Source organism: Lithobates pipiens, unplaced genomic scaffold (assembly GCF_037356315.1).
Source record: "Lithobates pipiens isolate NorthernLeopardFrog02 unplaced genomic scaffold, aLitPip1_a1.2 Scaffold_23, whole genome shotgun sequence".
Classification (NCBI taxonomy): domain Eukaryota; kingdom Metazoa; phylum Chordata; class Amphibia; order Anura; family Ranidae; genus Lithobates; species Lithobates pipiens.
In genome coordinates, this window is record NW_027507785.1 from 121,854,339 (window position 1) to 121,863,551 (window position 9,213).

The window sequence follows — 9,213 nt, forward strand, 5'->3', positions numbered from 1 at the left end:
TCTGACAAAAAAATCTGATCAGACTTTTTCCGATCGTTTGGAGAGAATTCCGATCGAACAAAGTGGCACGCATGCTCAGATCAAATTACAAGACCAAAGCTATTGGCTACTAGCCTCAACGTAGTCCCGTCGTAACGAACGTCATCACGTTCCAAACAATCTGATTTTCCGACAACTTTGTCCGACCGTGTGTATGCAACACAAGTTTTGGACAAAATCTGACGGATTTTTTGGTCGGAATGCCCGACCGTGTGTACAAGGCACTTGAAAAGTTGACACAAGAGCAAAAATAGAGGCTGCTATTTATGGTCTCTTTGAAAAATGTTAATTGCTTGATGCTGATCCTCTAGCTTCAATGCCAGACACTGTCCCAGAACAAGTATGCAGATAAGGACTTCTGAATCTGATGGTCTGCTTTCACGAGCTAAAAATAAAGGAAAATTGACTAAAACAAGAAAATTAGTGGAACTGCCAAAAGTCTAAAAAAAACAAAAGTCGGAATTTCTAAAAAATGTGAGCAGGCAGTGTGAAGAAGAGACTTGCAGTGTCTTCACTGCAATAAAATAAACCTACCTACCTGCTTGCAGTCTTCTTTTAAATGTACACTAAGATGCGCAATTGCATCTCCGTTTCCATTCTGGCGCAGTGCCTATGTGCCTAGATAACTGAACTCCAGAACATACATGGAAGTTCTGTGATTCAATCAGGACCTAGGGGAAGGCAGGGAAAAGGTATCAGTGTTGGCCATGGACCTCACAGGTGTTGGAGTATTGTGGATATCCGTTCTGTTTTAAGGGTTTTTAAGCTGCAATATGTTAAATTCTTTCCTTGGGGTCTAGATATGCTTTAGCTAGGGGAAGTAGTTCCCTCACCTAGGTGATTCTACTACATGTAATGGGGATTATTCCCAAAAGTCAAATCCACTTTGCACAGCAAGTGCACATGGAAGTGCAGTCGCTCTTAATCTAAGGGGAAGATCTGAAATGAGTGGAAGCTCTGCTGAGTTTATCACCAATCATGTGCAAGCTAAAATGCTGTTTTTTATTTTCCTTGCATGTCCCCCTCAGACCTATAGCGACTTTACTTCGAAATGCACTTTCAAGTGCATTTGCAGTGCAAAGTGGATTTTCCTTTAGTAAATAACCCCCAATGTGTCATTTGTCTGAGATGATCCTTAGTGAGTGACAGAATGGTTAAATAGTCCAGCACCCCAAATTCCAGGACCTGAAAATGGCTGACCGTTCACAGGCCCGACATTTTATTGTCAATGGACAATGGATGACCAGACAGCAAATTATGGCAAAAAATACAACTGGCTCACTTCATTGGATCCCTACCCCCTCCGGACCCTTTTTGGAGACGTCTCACCACCTTCTAACTGCTTTGTCTAGAGCAGTCTCCTCTTCTGCACGTGGCCTCTCTAACTTACCAATTACTGATAACATGCCATCAGATCACAAATTTCTGTATATTACTACCTGGGAAAAGGAGTTGGGGCTTTAGTTAACTGAGAAACAGGTAGACTCTTTCTGTTCTCTTACAAGACCTCGCTCTGTGCTAAACACCAGGAGGCAGGGTTCAAAGTGTTGACCCGGTGGTACCATACACCAGTAAAGATCCACAGAATGTTTCCCCAATGCTCGGAGCTATGCTGGAGATGTGTGGAGGAAACTGGTTCTCTTCTCCACATCTTCTGGTCCTGTCGTCTTTTACAGTCTTACTGGACAGAAGTCCACCGCATAGTCCAAAAGTTCACTTATGGGGTATTATCAAGAGACCCAGCATTATTCCTCTTGCATCACCACGATGTACCCAGCAAAGCATACAGGAGATACATCTTATCCCTCCTGATCACAGCCACGAAGGGTTGCATCACATTGTTTTGGAAGCAGACGCAGCCTCCGTCGATTGCCATCTGGCTGAAAAGAGTAGCCAAAATCAATGCGATGGAAGATTCGATAGCCACAGAGAAGGGCCTCCATGAGAAATTTAAAAAAAAAATGTTTTATTGGCACGAGTTTGTATACTCTGAGGAGTACGTGGAACTAGTCTTGTGAGTCCCTGAGAGCTGAGGACTATGATGTTGAATTCTCTGTCCTGGAGGAAGTTTTGGGCTGGCGAAGCCTTTACCCATATCTCCCCATTCATTTCCCCACCCCCTCCCCCCTTTTTTTATCTCTTTTTTTCTTTCCCATCTCTCCTCTCTTCGCCCTCTCCCCTCCTCCTCCTCTTACTCTTCCTTTCTTGCTGAGGCCTTATGGGTCTATTCCAATTTCTTGATGTTCTTTTTATACAGTGTTTACCGTGCTAAAGTGTAATACGGGATACGGAGGCTCCTTAGACCCCGGCGCTCACAGTCTGAACTTTAGTCTATTGTTCATTATTATTATTTTATTATTATTACACATGATTTATATAGCACCAACAGTTTACACAGCGCTTTACAATGTATAGGGGGGGACAACACAATTACAGTACAATACAAATGGTACAGGAGGGCCCTGTTCATAGAGCTTACATTCTAAAGGGAGGGGGTGGTGGTACAAAAGGTAATGACAACCTATATAATAACCTGAGTGATGCTGACCTTTTATTCTTGGAATTGTTCCTTGGAATTTACTACATGGTTGTGGTCTCTGTATTTACTGTGTGTTCTTTTGCAAAAATAGAGTATTAGAAAAAAAGAATGGTTAAACATGGTAGACCAATACTCACCTGTTTCAATGTGTTGCTCCCTCGCTCATACCTCACAACTTTTTGAGATAGGAATGAGGGACACCCCTTAGCAAAAGTATGTAGGCATAGGACACCCCCACCACGTCCTCTTAAATGAGAATTATACAAAAAAAAAAAAAATGTTAAACCCTCGAGTGCTTTTTTTACCACTACTGTTTCCTTACACTGGTTTTTGAATTTTACAAATGCAGCAATTTAGAAATTGGATGAAAGGTTTAGCACTGGGAAACACATTTTGAAAGATACAAAGTATGGGACAGAGGGACTTTGATTCAAATAGGGACAGTTCCTCGAAATCAGAGATAGTTGGGAACTATGCCCTCACTGGTGATATACATTTACATTACTTTCAGTAAGGGAGTGACATATCACTCTTTCACCCAGCGAAGGAACTGCATGTGGAAGGAGGTGAGGATTGTTTTTGTAGTTCTTAGCGATTCTGTTGCTAACATTTTGTCTCCAGTTTGACATGGCCCTCAGGATGAAGAAAAGGGTAATGACTAGGCCTCGTTAGTTACCAAACAGTCCACTGGTAGACAGACCAAATACCAAATGAAATGATGTGTGAAAAGCAAATACTGCACACATTTGTGAAGCACATTCTCTGTGGAAGCTGAATCCTGTGGAAGGCTTGTCTGATTTCTTAGTGAAAGCACTGCCAAACAACTCTACACAAAATGTATGTTTTTACCACCCATCTTGCCAGCTGCTAACTTTTCCTTACCTGGTGAAGTCAGTTATATCCACCCCATCCAGGTTCCTTTTTTGACGCCATTTCCACCCACCAGGACCACTAGCCCAGTGCTGCTCGTTAATCTCCTTGGCCCGATGTCTGTGGTTATCATGGAGTTGGACTTTAAAGCAGAACTATAGTCTGTGATACTTACACATCTTCTTCAATGGGGCAATATCCTTCACCAGTGCTGGCATCTTCTGTATGGCCCCTTCTGGATTCTGCGACCATGCCAGGGCTGTCTTTAATATTGATTGGGCCCTGGGCAAACGTTTGCCCCCCCTCCCCCCCATACAATTTTGCTCTCCACCTGCTCTGAGACATACAATAAATAGCAGCTACACTTAAAATCAGTTTACTGTATCAGATCAGGCAGCGATTGCGATTGGTTGCCAGAAGTTACAGTGTATCATTAACGCTTACTGACTGGTTGCTAGAGGTTACAGCACACATTATGGCTCACTGATTAGTTGCTAGATGTTACAGCACATCATCTCCCCAGTGCAGGGGACATGATATACATATGAATGGCGCCTTTATTTACATATTTACGCCGCTGGATGCAGCTATTTACATATGAATGCTGGTTATTTACGTGTAAACACAGGGTCTGCGGGTGAGTCATCTGTACACAATAATAGGACAGAGCTGGGCAGCATTAGTAGCAGCACTTCACACTGAGATATCAGGACACAGCAAGGGACTAAAACCTCAAGGGACAAGGGAATTTAAACTGGGATAGTTGGCAAGTATGAGCCAGCTGCTTTAGGCCCCACAACAATGACAGGGCCCAGGGCAGCTGCCCCTTAAAGATGGTCCTGGGCCATGCTATAGGCTAAATTGACATTAAACTCTGACCCAAAGAAAAAAATCTATTCCAGTATGTACAATATTCTTAACTGCAAAAAGTCCCTTCTATTGCTCTCAGTCTCCTCCAAATTCCTTTTTTTTTTGCTGCTGTGATCTGACTTCCTGTTAGGCCGCGTACACACGTGCGGACTGTTCGCCCAACTTTGTCCGCTGAACAGTGTTTGGGCGGACAGTCCGCTCGTGTGTGGGCTTTCAGCGGACAGTTTCAGCGGACAGTTTGACGAACAAGGTTTTTCGGAAATTCTGTAAAACTGTCCGCTGAAACCTTGTTTGAGCGAACAGTCCGCCCGTGTGTAGGCTTGTTCGTCAAACTAAGTTCCGCGCATGCTCAGAAAAGATTTACACGCCGAAAGTTATAATGCAGTGTATAGGACGTCGTATTTTTCGTCCCGTCGTACGTGCCGTTCACGTCATCGCGCACGGTTTCAGCAAACTGTTCGTTCGTCGTGTGTGGCCATGTCCGTCCATGCTAATTTTGAGCGGACTGTTTGCCGAAACTGTTTGACGGACAAAGTTGGGCGAACAGTCCCCGCGTGTGTACGCGGCCTTAGAGGGTGGCGATGTTCATTCATGTGAAAAGATTGAGGATTCAGGGCAGCAGAAGTTGTCCATGGTCTCTGTTTATCCCATCAGCATTCTAGCAACAAATGGCATGCCTGCCCCACCATTTGTTCCACATCCCAGCTCTCACCCTGCTGCCTCAGCCACCCTGTATGCCTAACACTGGTAAAGGGGACTCTAATGTAAGGGGGACTCTGGTGGGACCCTGATGTAAGGGTTACTTTGATGGGGACCTTGATGTAAGGGGGACTCTGTTGGAGACCTGTAGTAAGGGGGGCTCTGATGAGGACCCCGATGTGAGAGGGATTCTGGTGGGAAGTTGGAACCCTGATGTAAGGGGGAATCTGATGAGGACCTTGATATAAGGTTGGACCCTGATGCAAGGAGGACTCTGCAGGGGGCTCTGGTGTAAGGGGGTCTCTGATGGGAACTCTGATGTAAGGAAGGACTCTGATGAGGACCTTGATATAAGGTTGGATTTTGATGCAAGGGGGACTCTGCTGGGCACCCCGATGCACAGGTGGACCGATCATATAAAATATTTTTATAATATATAGGATGCGGCTCTGATATTGAAAAGTTTAAGGAACCCTTGACCCTGGAATTTGTAGTGTGCATAGAGCAGTACACATGACCACATCTAACATGCACTGCTCTTTCCAAACAAACAGAAGAGGGGGAGGAGAAAATCGAGAACTTGCAGAGCATGATACAAAGGGGCAGAAAAACTGTCAGAAAAGTTTTTTTTCCAGCGCATCCATGTTCCTGCGTGCATGCGCAATGGATTGGCGCCCCGGTGCATGCAGGCGTGCGGCCCGATGGAATGGCGTGTGTGTGTGCGCAATAGCACATATGTGCGCGCAGTGGCCCGCATGTGTGTGCAATGGCGCATGCCTGACGTGACAATCGGGTGGGGCTATTTAAAATGGCTCTGGTTTGTCGTCAGCTTCCTGTTTGTACCTGTTTCCTGTTTGCCGTATCTGATTACCTGCTGTGACCTGGACTGTTCCTGACTACGCTGCTGTTCTCCTAGATCTGACCCTCAGCCTGTCTAATGGACTTTGCCTTGCCTGCTACAAGTGTTTGACCCTCTGCCTTTTTAACAGACTTTGTCTTGCCTGCTACAAGTGTTTGACCCTCGGCCTGCCTTGCAGACTTGCTTACCTCCTCTAGTACGTGAACATTTGTCTGTGACCCGGATTGCCTGTTGCACCCTGCATCGGATCGTCAGCCAGTTCCTGAACCCCTGCAAACCTTGGTTCAGCTCTGCAGACTTCCTTCAGGAACTCTAATACCTGCTGGTGGCCCATACCTCTGTGTGCCACCCGTTCCCTGTACCACCTCCGGGGGGGCAGGGTGTGCGTAGTCTCAAGGACGAACCTGTCTCCCCCAGAAAAATTAAAAGTCAACAGCTAAAAATACTGTAGCTGCTGACTTTTAATATAAGGACACTTACCTGTCCAGGGATCTATCAATGTCCTCATCTGAGACAATTCTTCAGTCGGCTTCAGGTCCAGGTGCCGGCATCTTAAGTAAGGGAAACCGACAGTGAAGCTTTACAGCTTCACTACCGGTTTTGCACTGCACATGTGTGAAGTGAAATATACAGGGAATGCACATGTGTGAAGTGCACTGCGCTTTGTGAATGGCCCCACAGTCTTCTGGAACCTGTGATGTGTCCCAGAAGTCTGCAAGGGAAGGAGGGGGGAACCAAACTTCCACTCAGATTGCCGTGGTGATCTGACCAGAAGTGGGAGCAGATAGCTATCAAAGCCAGGTACCTGCTCCCCCTACCCCCCCAAAAGTGGCAATAATTTAAGTGTGGGGGAGGGGGGGTGCAAAGAAGCAGGCCTTCCCCTTTTGGGTGAAGTACTGCTTTAAAGTGAATGTAAAGTAGAGCTGCACGATTTTGGCTAAAATAAGAATCACAATTTTGTTGCTTAGAATAAAGATCATGATTCTCGTGGTGTAACATCTTTCACATTATACAAAAAAATTGGCCTAACTTTACTATTTCATTTTTTTTTTTAATTCATTAAAGTGTATTTTTTAAAAAAAAAATTGCGTTTGAAAGACCGCTGCGCAAATACGGTGTGACATAAAAGATTACAATGACCACCTTTTTATAATCTAGGGTCTCTCCAAAAAAGAAAAAAAAAATATATATATATATACCCTGTTTCCCCGAAAATAAGACCTAGCGTGATTGTCGGTGTCGGCTGCAATATAAGCCCTACCCCTCAAATAAGCCCTACCCTGTTTCCCCAAAAATAAGCCTTACCCTGCAAATAAGACCTACAAGGACTTTAACTAGGGCTTATTTGGGGGGTAGGGCTTATATTGCAGCCGTTACCAACTATCATGCTAGGTCTTATTTTTGGGGAAACAGGGTATCATGTTTGGGTGTTCCAAGTAATTTCCTAGAAGAAAATAATGATTTTTACTTATAATCAACAAATGTCAGAAAAGGTTTGGTGTTTAAATGGTTAAACTTCCTTCATTTACACGCTGGAGTTATTTCCTTTAATAAAAGAACGAAAAGATACTTTGTTTCTACTTATTCCCATGTTGTGATTAAACTTGGCAGGCTGCCCGATTTTTTTTTTCTTTTTTCTTTCCCAGCTGTGAGAATTCTCTGCACTTGTAGATAGAATGGTGACATGCTGTTTTGAAGATCGGGAAGAGAAAAAGATTGCGATTTTGATTCTTAACGATTAATCGTGCAGCTCTATTGTCAAGTGTCTTTTTTTTTTTTTTCGTTAAAAGTAAAAGAAACATGTCATACTTACCTGCTCTGTGTAATGGTTTTGCACAGAGCAGCCCAGATCCTCCTTTCTTGGGTCCCTCGATGGTGCTCCTGGTTCCTTCCATCTGTTGAGTGCCCCCACAGTAAGCAACTTGCTATGGGGGCACCCAAGCCACCACTCCCTGTTTCCATTCAGATACTAAGCTGTGGCACAGCCCCGCCCGCCCCCTCTCTCTTTTCACTTACTTTGATTGGCAGCAGCGGGAGCCAATGGCGCTTCACTGCTCTCTCAGCCAATGAGGAGAGGAGTTCCGGGCAGCCGAGACATTCCTGCAACATCGCTGCATCTAGATGTGGCTCAGGTAAGTATTAGAGGGGCTGCTGCACACAAAGTTTTTTTATCGTAATGCATAGAATGCATTACAATACTTTCTGCCTTTACAACCACTTTAAGTAGTGGATGTGTATAGATTATTTTAGGAGTACAAAGATATTTTTTAAAGTATAGCTTAACGGTCCTTTCACACAGATGCCTTCTGTCCAATCAGCTATCTGTGAGATGATCTTCTGCTGATCAGAGCAGAGCGCATAGATGATAGGTCCCTTCTGCTCTTTTGGCAGCTGAGAGTAAATGGACTCCACTGTCTGTTTACATCCAGCTGTCTACAATCCGTTCCTCCATTTTTTTTTAACTGGCCTGATCGGACCCAGAGATAGGTGGGTATAAATCGTTTACACCAGTCGGTCCATAGGAATACATGGACCTTCTGATCAGGCCTGCTTGAAAAACAGACAGGCTGACAGCATTGGATCGCCTGTGTGAAAGGGTCCTAAACTAAAATATATAATATATATCTCCTGGAAACATCAAAGTGCACAAAAACAAGTTAAAAAGACCAAATGAATACATACAATCTGTGCTTCATTTACAGTATGTGGCAGTTATCTCCACCATTCCCTTCTTCACACTGTGCTCCACTCAAGAACTCTCACTTCCTGTTGTGGCCATGTGACAGGAAGTGAAGGAAATACTGCAGCTGCTGACTTTTAATATATGGACACTCACCTGTCCAGGGAGCCCACGATGTTGGCACTGCAGCCGATCTTTGGATCAGCTGTCGGGTGCAGCCGCTGCCATTCCTGGTAAGGGAACCTGGCAGTGAAGCCTTTCGGCTTCACTGCCGGTTCCCTACTGCATATGCACGAAGCGCACTGCGCTTTCTAATTGGTCTGGTGGTGGAGGAAGGAGGAGGGGGCCGAACTCCCGGAAGTGGGGAACGGTACCTGTCAAACACAGCCGGTCCCCTACTGCGCGTGCACGAAGCGTGCTGCTCTTTATAATTGGTCCGGCGGTGGAGGAAGGAGGAGGGGCGCACGGCCCCGTCTCTCGGAAGTGGGGAACGGTACCTGTCAAAAACAGGTACCTGTTCCCCCCTTCTCCCTGAAAGGTTACCTAATATGTCACGGGGGGCAAGGGGAAGACAAATAAGTGGAAGTTCCACTTTTGAGTGGAACTCCACTTTAAGTGGGGAACACACTATAAGAAAATCGGCCGACGAGCGCCCGA